Raw genomic sequence first — 16,342 nt, 5'->3', positions numbered from 1 at the left:
GTACCATTTAATCTCAAATCAGTCAATCTTGGTACCTGTTACACTTTCTTTCATAAATGTCAACAGGTCACATTTTCAAAATCATTGCTATCCAAATGTAGCCAATAAAATGCCTATTATTTTATTTGGTTTTGTTTTCTTTTTTTCTTTTTTTTTTTTTTTTTTTTTTTTGGCTTCTTTTTTAGACAGAGTTTTGCTCTGTTACCCAGGCTGGAGTACAGTGACGCGATCTTGGCTCACCACAACCTCTGCCTCCCGGGTTCAACAATTCTCCTGCCTCAGTCTCCCAAGTAGCTGGGACAACAGATGTGTGCCACCATACCTAGCTAATTTTTGTATTTTTAGTAGAGATGGGGTTTTACTATGTTGGTCATGCTGATCTCGAAATCCTGACCTCATGATATGTCCACCTTGGGCTCTCAAAGTGCTGGGATTAACAGGCGTGAGCCACTGCACCCGGTCCATTTTCATTTTTCAAAAACATGTTCTTTAGACATCAATGTTCCGTTTCTTTTAAAGTTTGAGAACATAGAGGAAGCATATTTCAAAGAAAGTTATACATGGTATGCACCATCAGATTTGGCCTTATCATGATATCTACTCATATCTGAGCACCAAAACTCACCAGTGGTTCTCTATTTTTGACCAGACGGATTATTTTTACTGAGTCTTCCTCATTGTCAATATCTTCAGGCATAGGAGGCAACACAGGGTCATAATTCTTCTGAGCCACAGTATTATGTACAGAGAGCAAAGCCTGTAACATTCAAAGGTATATATATATAAAAATGACGCACACACATATATATATATCATTTAAAGTACATCAAACTATACAGAAAATCAAAACAGCATTACAGTTTTGACATAGCAGTGGTAATAAGGCAGTTACTTGAACAGGTGCCTTTTACAAATGGAATGGGAAATAGTGCTTGTCCAGAGAGCAGATGGCAGCTCTACTTAGCAGTCACCTCTATCCCCAATGTCACTGATGTATGTAAAGAATCAACATATAATCTCCTCTAACCTGTACATTCTCTGGTTTATTCTTATAAGGGTATCATTTTGGGGCAAGAGTGCAGGGGATGTGACTTTTGGAGGAAGGGAGAACACGAGGGCTAAAGATGCATTGTCAATGAGAGTCTGAGAATATTTTATATTTTTTTCTTTCCTACTATTTTTCCTCCTATTAGCAGAAAACACAACAATGATCAATATGATGGATTCTTTTGGTTTTTTTTTTCTCACTTTAATTGTTTGTGCAACTGGTGACCACTATGTGTATAAAAGAGTAAAAGTAATTCTGGACCAAAGATGAGAAGAACACTGGAATTTTGACATGTCACTATTCTTCAATGAACTTGACCCCTAATAAGCAACACCATTATTCATAAATTACTCAAACCAAAAACCTAGAAATCATCCTTGATTCCTCTCCTCTTACTGACATTCTCAACATCCAATACATATTCTATTAAAAAAAAATTTTTTTTAGACACAAGATCTCTCTCTGTTACATAGGCTGGAGTTCAGTGGTGGGATCATAGCTTGCTGCAACATCAAACTCCCAGGCTCAAGCGATCCTACTTTGCCAGTCTCCTGAGTAGCCAGGATTACAAATGCATGCCCCAATGCCCAGCTAATTTTTTAATGTTTTCTTTCTTTCTTATTTTTTATTTTTTTTTTTTGAGACAGAGTCTTGCTCTGTCACCCAGGCTGGAGTGCAATGGCATAATCTTGGCTCACTGCAACCTCTGCCTCTTGGATTCAAGCAATTCTCTACCTCAGCCTCCCAAGTAGCTGGGATTACAGGCACCTGCCACCACATCCAGCTAATTTTTTTTGTATTTTTAGTAGAGATGGGGTTTCACCATCTTGGCCAGGCTGGTCTTGAACTCCTGATGTCATGATCCACCCACTCCAGCCTCCCAAAGTGCTGGGATTACAGGCATGAGCCACTGCACCTAGTCCATATCCTATTAAATCTACTTCCAAAATACACCTAAATTTTTTCTTTACTCTAGATCAGAGATTGGTAACTACAGTATCTGTCTTTGTAAATCAGGTGTTACTGGAACACAGCCATGTTTGTTCATTCATGCATTGTATATGGCCACTGTCATGCTACAGTGGTGAAGTTTAGTAGGTGGAACACACACTGTTTACATAAAAAACTGGCAGGTCCCTGGTCTAGATCATAGATGCCATTATTTTTTTGCCTGGAGCACTGCAGTAGTCTTTAATGGCTCACCGGAATTCAACTCTGGCCCATTTTCAAGTTCACAATTCACAGTGTAGCCAGAGTAATTATTTTTAAAACTTAATCACATAATTAACCCCTTAATAGCCCTTCTAAAGTTGCCCATTGATCTTGGGATGAAGACCAAACTCTCCAGGATGTCCTAAAAGTCCTGCATGCCTCTCCAACCTTATCTTACACTGCCCTCCACCTCACTCAACTTGAATAACTCTTTCTTGTAGAGGTCTGGCCAAAACATCTCATAAAAGCAGATACCTTGGTGACTCGATCCCCTAACACCTTGTTCTTTACCTTCATATATGTCCATAATTTATAATCATATGTGCATTTTTATGTTCATATGGTTAATGTTTGCTGTTTACTGAAACAGAAGTTAAAATGGCAAATACTGTCTGTTTTTAATCAAACTTTTGAATCGACTATAACATGTATACAAAAAGTACAAATCATAAGTATATAGTATACAATTTGAAACATGAACATGCCCACATAAACACCCCCCAAAACAAGAAATACAACATTAACCAAACTCCAGTTGTCCCCACTTATGCTCCTTCCTAGTCATCATGCCCTCTGTACCCCCCAAGGTGTGAATCTTTGCAACTATTTGAAAATTATACAATTAGGATTCCAACTGTATGTAATTTATTATATAATTGCTGTTGGGAATAAGCCCCCCAAAATCTGGCCATAAACTGGCCCCAAAGCAGGCCATAAACAAAATCTCTGCAGCACTGTGACATGTTCATGATGGCCATAGTGCCCACACTGGAAGGTTGTGGGTTAACCAGAATGAGGGCCAGGAACACCTGGCCCTCCCAGGGCAGAAAACTGCTTAAAGGCATTCTTAAACCACAAACAATAGCATAAGCGATCTGTACCTTAAGGACATGCTCCTGCTGCAATTAACTAGCCCAACCTATTCCTTTAATTTGGCCCATCCCTTCATTTCCAATAAGTGATATTGTTAATTTAATACCTATAGAAACAATGCTAATGACTGGCTTGCTGTTAATAAATACATGGGTAAATCTCTGTTTGGGGCTCTCAGCTCTGAAGGCTGTGAGACTCCTGATTTAACATGTCACACCTCTATATTTCTGTGTGTGTCTCTTTAATTCCTCTAGTGCCGCTGGGTTAGGGTCTCCCCTACTGAGTTGGTCTCGGCAATTGTATAATGTACGTTACATAATTATATAAAAATGTGTATTCATTGCCCAGGCATGGTGGCTCACGTCTGTAATCCCAGCACTTTGGGAGGCCAAAGTGGGTGGATCACCTGAGGCTGGGAGTTCAAGACCAGCCTGACCAACATGGAGAAACCCTGTCTCTACCAAAAATACAAAAAAATTAGCTGGCATGGTGGCATGTGCCTGTAATCCCAGCTATTTGGGAGGCTGAGGCAGGAGAATCACTTGAACCCATGACACGAAGGTTGCAGTAAGCTGAGATTGCATCATTGCACTTCAGCCTGGGCAACAAGAGTGAAACCCCATCTAAAAAAAAATGTGTATTCATTTTTTTCCAATATTAAGTTAGTGAAATTCACCCATGCTGTTACTGATGGTAGAAGTAACTAATTTTCCTTCTTATATAGTATTCCAGCATACAAATGTCTTACAGTTTCCTTACCCATTGTGCCTTTGAGGGGCATCTGGGTTGTTCTCAGTTCTTGGCTAATATAAACAATGCTGGCATAAACGTTTCATGTCTTTTGATGAACATCTATACATATACACACACACACACACACACACATATATGTAAAAATACACAATGTTAGTAAAGTATATTTAAGAGTAGAACATCTGGGTCATGGGTTATATAGTAAGTACATTCAAGATTAGTAATGTTTTCAATTATACTTCCACCAACAATATATGTGAGTTTTAGCTGTCTAACATGATCCCAGACATTTTACATTATTAGTTTAAATTTGGCCATTCTGAGTGTATAGTGCTACTTCTGTGGTTGAAATGTTCATTTGTCTTATAATGAATGAGGCTGAAACCATTTTGTGTTTATTGGGCATGTGTGTCTCTTTGTGAGATGCCTCCTTAAGATATTTGCATGTTTTTCATATTAATTTGCATCTTTTTCTTATTAATTTGTAAGAACTATTTATAATACACTGGATCCAAGTCTTTGTCAGTTACATGTACTACAAATACATTCTCCCTTTTGGTAGCTTGCCCTTTCACTCTCCTTCTTGGTGATTTTTGCTCAATAAAGGATCCTAATATTTATGACCTCAATTAATGTTTTTTCCTTCGGGGTTCATGCTTTTTGTATCCAATAAGACTTTCAAAGTGGAAAAAATAAACAACATCAAGGTGATAAAACACCTAAGAAGATAATGGCTGCAAATTTTTGAGAACTGATGAAAGAAAGACTCTAAAGGTTCAGGAAAGATATATCAGGAAGCCTGATATATCCTTTAGGAACAAGGAAAAATAAAAAGAAACCTATGCTTACTACATCATAGCAGAACTGCAAAATGGCAAAGGCAAAGAGAAGATCTTAATAGTACTCAGAACAAAAAAGACAGATCATCAGAAAGGAAAGAAGAAAATTGACTGACAGCTGAATAACAGCAGCAATGGACACCAGAAGATAGTTCAAATACTTTCAAAGTGCTTAGAAAAAATAAAAGCTAATCCAAAATTGTGTATCTAGCAAAAGTATCTTTCAAGAATAAGGATGAGGACAAAGATGAGGTTAACAGGGATCCACCTGAAAAAACTAAAAATAAATAAAAATAAAGGATAATGAAACAATAGTTTTCAAAGACGCTGGACATCAAGCAAAAAGGGCAGAGATCATTGAGAGACAGGAAGCAACATGAACTTATGATTGCATCAGCATTACCACCTAGAGTTTCCAGGCTGTGATGGGGAAAAAGAAACACAGTCAAAACTCAGTGGTCTCCTTGAGTTGAGAAAACAGAGCTGAGAATCCAGGAAGGCCAACTGACTAAAGTTCTCAGGGAAGCCTATAGAAGAGGAAAGGGTGGCAGATACAAAATTTGGGAGATCTGTAGGAGGTCTCCCTTGAGTCCTGAGCAAAGTCTTTAGTCATGACAGGCATATAAGAAAACTATCAGAAAGGATTAGAGCAGTAGTTCCTAATTGAGAGCAACTGTATTCCCTTGGAGCCACTGGCAATATCTGGAGACATTTTTTGATTGTCACAATTTAAAGGATGTTACGGTCATCTACAGTACTGAGGCCAGGGATGCTCTTAAACATCTGATCATATACAGGACAATGCCTTCTCCTCCAGAAACCATTATTCAGCCCATGAATGTCAATAGTTTTAAGCTAGAGAAACTGCATTACAAGGAATAATCCCTGAAGTTAGCATAGGGAAGAAATAGCTCTTGTTATCATCAGTTAGCAGGAAAAACTTCATAATTCATAGGCACTGAGAAGAGTTATGGGATGGATATTGTCTCAATAGTGGAAAAAATAAGCCCAAGATTTAATGCTGCTATGATTTCACCTAAAAAAAGGCTTAGGGCCAAGTACAGTGGCTCACACCTGTAATCCTAGCACTTTGGGAGGCTGAGGTGGGTGGATTGCCTGAGCTCAGGAGTTCAAGACCAGCCTGGGCACACGGTAAAATCCCGTGTCTACTAAATAATACAAAAAATTAGCCGGGGCATGGAACTGGGAGCCTATAGTCCCAGCTACTCGGGACACTGAGGCAGGAGAATCACTTCAACCCAGGAGGCAGAAGTTGCAGTGAGCCGAGATCACACCACTGCACTCCAGCCTGGTGACAGACTGAGACTCCGTCTCAGAAAAAAAAAAAAAAAAGAAAAGAAAAAAAAAACAAGCCTCTGAAAGATCAAAACGTTTCCAATTGATTTAACTGTATAACAAAATGAAGCTCAATAGTACTATCTATAGCAGGGGTCTTCAACCCAAGGCCACAGACCAGTACCCATTAATGGCCTGTTAGGAACCAGGCTGCACAGCAGTAGGTTAGTAGTGGTGAGCGAGCAAAGCTTCATCTATATTTATAGTTGTTCTCCATCACTTGCATTAACGCCTGAGCTCTGCCTCCTGTCAGATCAGCAGCAGCATTAGATTGTCAGAGGAGCATGAACCCTATTGTGAACTGAGTATGTGAGGATCTAGGTTGCATGATCCTTATGAGAATCTAATGCCTGATGATCTGTCACTGTCTCCCATCACCACTACATGGGATCATCTAGTTGCAGGGAAACAAGCTCAGGGCTCCCACTGATCCTACATTATGGTGATTATGTAATAATAATAGCAATAAAGTACACAATAAATGTAATGCACTTGAGTCACACTGAAATCACTCCCAACCCCACATCTGTGGAAACATTGTCTTCCATGAAGCCGGTCCCTGGTTCCTAAAAGGTTAGAGAAGGCTAATCTACAGAAACACAAAAATACCCAGCATCCAACAAGACAAAACTCACAGTTACTGGTAGTTGATCATGATAAAACTCACAATGACTCAGAATTAGCAGGTATGCAAAGACAACAGAAAATACTGCTCCTAATGAAGGAAAAAAACAATGAAACCAAACCCTGAAATTACACAGATGATAAAACCAGATAAAACCAAAACCTAAAATTACACAGAGAAAAATATTAAAACTTCTTATTATAACTATATTTCAAATGCTCAAAAAAGTTAAAGACTGAACATGAGATATGGAATATATAAAAATCACTCAAATCAAACTTCCAGAGATGGAAAATATGAAATAAGAAAAAAGTACACTGAATGAGATTAATATAGATACTGCAGAAGGAAAAGTTATCTTGTAGAGTAAGTAACACAAGCTGTCTACAATGAAACACAAGGAGAAAATATACTGAGAAATTATGAACCAGACTTAGTGCCTATCTGGGGAACTACTTTAAACGGCCTAATATTTATGTTAACTAGCATCTCCAAAGAAAGGGAGAAGTTGCTGCAAACTATTTAAAGAAATACAGCAGAAAATAGTCCAAATATGATGAAAAAAGTATAAACCCACATGTTCAAGAAACTCAATGTACCCAAACACACAGAAAACATACAATACCACCAAATTGCTTAAAACCAGGAAGAAAATATTAAAATCATCCAAAGGAAAAAAACACACTATATATAAAAGAATAAGGATTTAAAATGACAGCACACTTCTCATCAGAAACAATGTGGGCCACAAAACAATGGAGCAATATTTTTAAAATACTTAGAGAAAAATACTGTTGACTTAGAATTCTATATCCAGAAAAACTATCTTTTAGAAATAAAAGGGTATTGAAGACTTCTTAAAGATATGTAAAAGCTAAAAGAATTAATCACCAGCAGACTTGCATTGCAAGAAATGTCACAGGAAGTCTTTCAGACAGGAGGAAAATGTTGGCAGATGGAAATGTGAGCACATACAGTGGAATAAAGAACACTGGGAATGTCTACTATCTGTGTATCTGTGGCAACTATCTTGCACATAGTAAAATAGAGATAGCTGAATAAAATGTTTTTAAATAAAGCAATTTTGATAACTGACAGGCAATATTAAGAACAGCAGCTAAATATTTTTTTCTCCTTAGCTTTGTTCCACATATACATTCCAAAACAATTTCATAGACATTAAGTTCATAATTTTAATAGCTTTATTTTACAAATATTGTTGAATAGCAACATTTTAAATTTTGGACAACTAAAACAAATTTTGGATTCCATTATCCTGTTTTAATTGAGGTGATTTTATTCTTTAATATACAGACTTGCCTTTCAAAAGGCAATACTTAAATGGAAATCGTATTTCCCTTTTTTTTTTTAATTATTATACTTTAAGTTCTAGGGTACATGTGCATAATGTACAGGTTTGTTACACATGTATACTTGTGCCATGTTGGTGTGCTGCACCCATCACCTCGTCAGCACCCATCAACTCGTCATTTACATCAGGTATAACTCCCAATGCAATCCCTCCCCCCTCCCTCCTCCCCATAGTAGGCCCCGGTGTGTGATGTTCCCCTTCCCGAGTCCAGGTGATCTCATTGTTCAGTTCCCACCTATGAGTGAGAACATGCGGTGTTTGGTTTTCTGTTCTTGTGATAGTTTGCTAAGAATGATGGTTTCCAGCTGCATCCATGTCCCTACAAAGGACACAAACTCATCCTTTTTTATGGCTGCTTAGTATTCTATGGTATATATGTGCCACATTTTCTTAATCCAGTTCGTCACTGATGGACATTTGGGTTGATTCCAAGTCTTTGCTATTGTGAATAGTGCCGCAATGAACATACGTGTGCATGTGTCTTTATAGCAGCATGATTTATAATCCTTTGGGTATATACCCAGTAATGGGATGGCTGGGTCATATGGTACATCTAGTTCTAGATCCTTGAGGAATTGCCATACTGTTTTCCATAATGGTTGAACTAGTTTACAATCCCACCAACAGTGTAAAAGTGTTCCTATTTCTCCACATCCTGTCCAGCACTTGTTGTTTTCTGACTTTTTAACGATTGCCATTCTAACTGGTGTGAGATGGTATCTCATTGTGGTTTTGATTTGCATTTCTCTGATGGCCAGTGATGACGAGCATTTTTTCATGTGTCTGTTGGCTGTATGCATGTCTTCTTTTGAGAAATGTCTGTTCATATCCTTTGCCCACTTTTTGATGGGGTTGTTTGTTTTTTTCTTGTACATTTGTTTGAGTTCTTTGTAGGTTCTGGATATTAGCCCTTTGTCAGATGAGTAGATTGCAAAAATTTTCTCCCATTCTGTAGGTTGCCTGTTCACTCTGATGGTAGTTTCTTTTGCTGTGCAGAAGCTCTTTAGTTTAATTAGATCCCATTTGTCAATTTTGGTTTTTGTTGCCATTGCTTTTGGTGTTTTAGACATGAAGGCCTTGCCCATGCCTATGTCCTGAATGGTATTATCTAGGTTTTCTTCTAGGGTTTTTATGGTATTAGGTCTAACATTTAAGTCTCTAATCCATCTTGAATTAATTTCCGTATAAGGAGTAAGGAAAGGATCCAGTTTTAGCTTTCTACTTATGGCTGGGAAATTGTATTTCCATATGCTGGAACCACCAATCACAACTGATGGGTTTACCAGTTGCTCAGAAGAATCTGCAGGAAATTGAACCCTAAGCCTTGTAACTCATCAGACTCACAAGAACTCACTGCACTGGACCCCCTGGGGTCAACTTTATGTTCTAAGTATCTGTCAGGTTCCCAGAATTAAGTGTCCAGCTTATAAAGATGAGTAACATTGATTTATCCCTCCAGAAGGAAGCTTAACTTTTTCCTTCAGCTTGCTTTAATGAAGCTTCATCCATCCCGCATGCTCAGGCAGTGAGTAATTTCTGTTAAGTGAATATTTGGAAGCTAAAAATTACAACAAATCTTCTTATTTTATTGCCCTTGAAAAAAAAACAACCAAATTTTCCATGACTTCCAAAATTATAATGCTACATTCTAGAGATGATGTCACTTCATTGTTTTATCAAAAGTGAGTTCCCCGGAATGATGACTCATGCAGGTTAATTTGCCTTTAATGTGGCAATTTGATGGTTAGAAGTGGTTCTGATTTATTAATGATTATCTTTGCTTCCCCTAGAAACAAAGTCTGTGTATAGAACAACATCCCTCCATCAATGCTCCTAAATGTTATGAACATTATTGCTTTTGTCTATTTCATTACTGCAGGAAGAATTCACATTTAATCTAGTTAGGCCTTTGGCTACTTACTTTTACATTTTCAGACATCTGTTTTTATACTGTATTTATTTTCCTGAATTGGATTTTGTAGACATTATTGACTAATAAGAATAATCTATTTTTTAATATGGCAATTGACTGATCAATTCATTCTGGGTATAATCTTTCAATTTTTGACAGTTCTCTGGTGACACTATTGTTACAGAATAATAAGTCATTTCCTAACTATCGAAGACTTGACAGTAACAGGTTATACAAAAGAAGTATTGGCATTCTTCTGAACAAAGCAAGAGATTCCTAAAGAGTAAAATGAACAAATTTGCAGTCTTATACTACTATGAATTACAGAATATGTAAGAAAAGTTTGAATGTCATATAAATGTACAGAATTATATGAGGAGACAAAGGAGGCTATAATGGAATAAAAATTCCACCAAACATTTAATAATTTACATTGAATTCAGTTTACTGGGAATTCCAATGTTCCAAACACAGTGCTATGTGCTAGAAACAAAGATAAGAATATCATCCTGTGCATCAGTAAGAAAGACATACTTGTGTTCTTTATTAGGTGTGGAACACAGAAAATCCCTGAAATACACACACACACACACACACACACACACATCTGTTAAATGTCCTGTTTAGTTTCTGGATACATGTTTTTGAGCTTTAGTTTTCCTAATCTTTAAAAAGAATTAATATTAGTTGGGCACGGTGGCTCACACCTGTAATCCCAGCACTTTGGGAGACCTAGGGGGGTGGATCATGAGGTCAGGAGATCGAGACCATCCTGGCTAACATGGTGAAACCCCGTCTCTACTAAAAATACAAAAAGTTACCCGGGCATGGTGGCAGGCGCCTGTAGTCCCAGCTACTCGGAAGGCTGAGGCAGGAGAATGGTGTAAACCCAGGAGGCGGAGCTTGCAGTTAGCCGGGATCAGGCCACTGCACTCCAGCCTGGGTGACAGAGTGAAACTCCATCTCAAAAACAAACAAACAAACAAAAGAGTTAATATTAGTACCTACTTAATAGGGCTTCGCAATGATTAAAGAGATAACACATGAAAGTGCACAGCAAAAAGGCTGCTCCATTGAAAGACTTCATCTTATTGGTTTATTAGCTGTTACAATTAACTTTAATGATTATCTTATTTTCAGGAATAGTCACTTTGAATATTTAAGTTTGTCTATAAACTTGTAGAGGACCATATATACATTTAAAAAAATTCTTCCCATATAGCTATTCTTTTCCTTCATATATTTGCAAAAGTTGGCCAAACTAGCAAACACCTTTAACAAATTTTACATTAAAAAGGTTAACAGGTTGTATATTGTGATAAAAATGCATCAAACTAGAAATTAGCATCTGTAAATATAAAAAATGAAACCCAAACAACCTCCCAAATTTAAATAAGTCAGGATATTGAAGTTATCAAAATTTATTACAGACAATCAAGAAATTAATATCAATGCCAATATGACATACATGATGTCCATGGAAGATGACAAAATTTAAAAGAAAGCCACATATTCTTTTTTTTTTTTTTTTTTTTTTTTAAGACGGAGTCTCGCTCTGTCGCCCAGGCTGGAGTGCAGTGGCCGGATCTCAGCTCACTGCAAGCTCCGCCTCCCGGGTTCACGCCATTCTCCGGCCTCAGCCTCCCGAGTAGCTGGGACTACAGGCGCCCGCCACCTCGCCCGGCTAGTTTTTTTTTGTATTTCTTAATAGAGACGGGGTTTCACCCTGTTAGCCAGGATGGTCTCGATCTCCTGACCTCGTGATTCGCCCGTCTCGGCCTCCCAAAGTGCTGGGATTACAGGCTTGAGCCACCGCGCCCGGCCGAAAGCCACATATTCTTAAATGCATTTGTAATTAAAGAAGCGTGAAAGCTAAGTATTCCACTAAATGAAATCAAAGATAGATATAAAGAAAAGAGTTAGACTGGGTGCAGTCACTATCGCATGTAATCCCAATACTTTGGGAGGCCGAGGCAGGCGGCTCACCTGAGGTCAAAAGTTTGAGACCAGCCTGGCCCAAATGGTGAAACCCCATCTTTACTAAAAATACAAAAATTAGCCAGCCATGGTGGCATGTGCCTGTAATCCCAGCTACTTGGGAAGCTGAGGCAGGAGAATTGCTTGAACCTGGGAGGCTGAGGTTGCAGGGAGCTGAGATCACGCCATTGCACTTCAGCCTGGGTAACAGAGACTTAGTTTAAAATAAAAAAAGAAAAAGAGAAAAAGAAAGAAAGAAAAATATATTTGATAATAAAGAGCCAGTTCTTTTGAGAGATGAGATAATTAGGCATTTCTGGTATGCACAGCAAGAAACCAGAGAAAAAAAAATTGTATATTAATAGCACTGAGAAACCAGAGAGAACTTCAGATACAAATCAACAGAATAAATTGAACACCATTCCAACATGCTTGAAATCATAATAAAATATTAAGTTTCCTGGGAAAAAATAAATAATGGAGTAACTCTAGAAGAACTTGAAAGCTGGATTAACTAGATAACTACAGAAGAAATTGAAAGCATTATCAAAAAATTTTCCCCAGAAATGGCATTTGAGCCAAATGAAGGGTCATATTAAAGTTTACTGTTTTATTTGTAGCATTCCAACACATAATAAAATATAATGTTTCTTTTTCAAAGGTCTCACAAGCCAAATGCAAAACCTAACCAGAAAGTATAAAAAGATGACAGCACAACTTTGGTCTCAGGATGATTTTTTAAAATACCAAAGTAATATATTACAAAATCAGATATAAAAATCTTCTTTTATAGAATACATTTATGCAGCCAACAAACATATGAAAAGAAGCTAATCATTACTGGTCATTAGAGAAATGCAAATCAAAACCGCAATGAGATACCACCTCATGCAAGTTAGAATGGTGATCATTAAAAAGTCAGGAAACAACAGATGCTGGAGAGGATGTGGAGAAATAGGAATGTTTTTACACTGTTGGTGGGAGTGTAAATTAGCTCAACCATTGTGGAAGACAGTGTGGCAATTCCTCAAGGATCTAGAACCAGAAATACCATTTGACCCAGCAATCCCATTACTGGGTATGTACCCAAAGGATTATAAATCATTCTACTATAAAGACACATGCACATATTTATTGAGGCACTGTTTATTGAGGCCCTGTTCACAATAGCAAAGGTTTGGAACCAACCCAAATGTCCCTCAATGATAGACTTGATAAAGAAAATGTGGCACATATACACCACGGAATATTATGCAACCATTAAAAAGGATGAGTTTGTGTCCTTTGCAGAGACATGGATGAAGCTGGAAAACATCATTTTCAGCAAACTAACACAAGAACAGAAAACCAAACACCACATGTTCTCACTTAAAAGTGGGAGTTGAACAATGAGAACACATGAACACAGAGAGGGGACCATCACACACCAGAGCCTGTCAGGGGATGAGGGGCTAGTGGAGGGATAGTGTTAGGAGAAATACCTAATGTAGATGATGGGTTGATGGTGCAGCAAACCACCATGGCACATGTATATACCCATGTAACAAACCTGCATGTTGTGCATATGTACCTCAGAACTTAAAGTATAATAAAAAACAATCTTCTTTTATCAAAAGGAAGATTTGATCCCAATAATTTAATGTTTTGTCAATATAAATATCTGCACATTATTATTTATACTAACAACTAAAAAAGTTTCTGTGATCACTTTGATAAGTACCATAAAGGCATTTGACAAAATGTAATATAATCTTGATTTTTTTTAAAAAGAACAAAATTTTGTAAAATATTCTATCAGAAACAGCAACAAACATCATACAGGATGTTTGATGATAATAACATGAAGCACAGAAGTATAATAACAGGAAGCACAGAAGTATCCCTATAAAAGTACAGAAAAATAGAAGCATATCCTTTACTACAAGTTTTCAGCATTTTTTCATGCAAGCCATATCAAGGCAATAAAGTAAGGGAGGAAATGATCTATAATTACTAAAAAGGAAAAGATTTAAAAAAAAATCTTGTCAATAACGTAACACTGAAAATGTTTAAAAATGAAATACTTCAGTAAGGTGATATAAAATAAGTATTATGGAAATTAACATGTTTACCGTATAGAAACAATATACTTGTTAGAAAATAATAAATAGTATACATTGGGGAAAATTAATTTGTACATATGTATATGTGTGTATACATATAAATATATGTGTGCGTGCATACACACATACACATCAGGTCTGGGAACAGACTTAGCAGGAAATATTCCAGGTTTATATAAAAAACCATTTGACCTAAATAAATATATTGCCATGTTCTTTGACTGGAAAATTCAACTGCATCCCAATGGGTTTTTTAAGGACATGAAGAGAGAATTCCAAAGTTGTTCTGGAAAAATACATTTGCAAGAATAATGATAGAAATTTGGCCTTAGCAGGTATCATGCTGTAATTACTAAAATGATAAGATAACCAAATTTACAACAATCAAACCAATAGTTCAAAACAGATTCATATACATAATAAAGACAAATCAAACTGTGAGAAAATTGCTATCCATTTGAATAAAAAAAACTGGAACCACATCTTATACCATACACCAAACTTTCATACAGATTAATGATTTCAAACTGTAAAAAATCAATTTAAGTCAAAATAAAACAGGAAAGCAAATTTTCCTGAACTTGTCATGAAGAATGGCAGTGCTTTCTAAGTTAACTCAGTGCCCAGAAGTCATAAAGAAAAAAGCATACCAAATTCTCCTACATAAAAGTACATATTTCTACAGTTTTAGAAAATGCATGTAAGACTAGAGAAAAATAACTGAGGCGAAAAATAATATAATAAATATTTTATATCCTTATATCACTCACAATTCATTAGGAATAACACAAAATTTTTACTAACCATTATTTAATCTTGCGGTACTGACTGAAACCTTGCTATACGTCTGCAATTTTTATTCCCTAGTCTCATGTAGCTTATAGTCTAGTGGTGATTAACTAGCAAAGCTAAAAAAGAATATTACTTGAGGCTGTGTATGGTGGCTCATGTTTGTAATCCCAGCACTTTGGGAGGACTAGGTGAATGGATCACTTAAGGCCAGGAGTTCAAGACCAGCCTGGACAACAGGTCAAAACCCCGACTCCACAAAAAATATAAAAATTAGCCAGGCGTGGTGGTGTGCACCTGTAGTCCCAGCTAGTTGGGAGGCTGAGGCAGGAGAATCGCTTGAGCCCAGAAGGTGGAGGTCACAGTGAGCTGAGATTGTGCCACTGCACTCCAACCTGGGTGACAGAGCAAGACTCTGTCTCAGAAAAAAGAAAAAGAATATTCATTAAAAATAGCTTTTGCAAATTGCAACTGCATAGGGAAACAGGCCTTCTCATGCACTATACAGCAGGTGCTCAAGAAGGTCTGTCTTAACAACAAGCTGGAAATAATGATCAAAACTCTAAAATGTACAAACATTATGTATGCCCCAATAATTTACTGTCCTAATTAAAGTATATTTTGACAAAATCCATAAAATTGTCTAATAAACAAAAATGTGCATCATAGTCTTATTTAAATAGCAGAAAAGCAGAAATAATAAAGATTCATCTATAAGAAAAAGTTAAATAGATAATTTTGTTGACACAAAGAGAAGGCTACAAAATGCCAAAAATATTAAAAGGAAAAAAAAAGAATCACAGTAAGTAGTGCATTCTATGATCCCATAGAATATACTAGGAAAAACCCACATATTTTATTTATATATATACACACACACACACACACACACACACACAACACATACACATATACATACAGAAATGGTTGCAAGGTAATGCAGCCAGCCAAGAGCAGTTATCCCTAGAGGTATATGAACACACAATTCACAGAAGAAATAAAAACATATAACTTTAGGAAAAGATATTCATCCTCACTAAAAAAGCAAGGAGGATAGGCGCTATCGCTTTCTTTATAAATTAAATGAAAAATGCAATTATGTATTATCAAAAAAGAATATCTCTATTTCCTTTTAAGTCTTTATCAAGTCACTTTGTAAAAGGTAAAATAAAGTGAATGTGATAAATGAAGACATTAAGGACAAATATCATAAATCATGTATATTAATAAATGATTCCTTCTAACCTCACTTATGGATTTTAAAATATTCTTTCCTTTATGGGTGCATGTTTGTGTGTCTGTATGTGTGTATTCCTGTCTTTGTGTATCAAATGTTTTTCTATTCCATGATCACATAACTTTCTTTCTTTTCTTTTCTTTTCTTTTTCTTTTTCTTTTTCTTTTTTCTTTTTTTTTTTTTTTGAGATGGAGTGTCCCTCTGTAGCCTCGGCTGGAGTGCAGTGGCACAATCTGCGCTCAGTGCA

The sequence above is a fragment of the Theropithecus gelada genome, chromosome 9 (genome assembly GCF_003255815.1).
Source record: "Theropithecus gelada isolate Dixy chromosome 9, Tgel_1.0, whole genome shotgun sequence".
In the NCBI taxonomy this organism is placed as follows: Eukaryota; Metazoa; Chordata; class Mammalia; order Primates; family Cercopithecidae; genus Theropithecus; species Theropithecus gelada.
The sequence above is the reverse complement of the archived record's forward strand: the minus strand, read 5'-3'. Positions refer to the sequence as shown.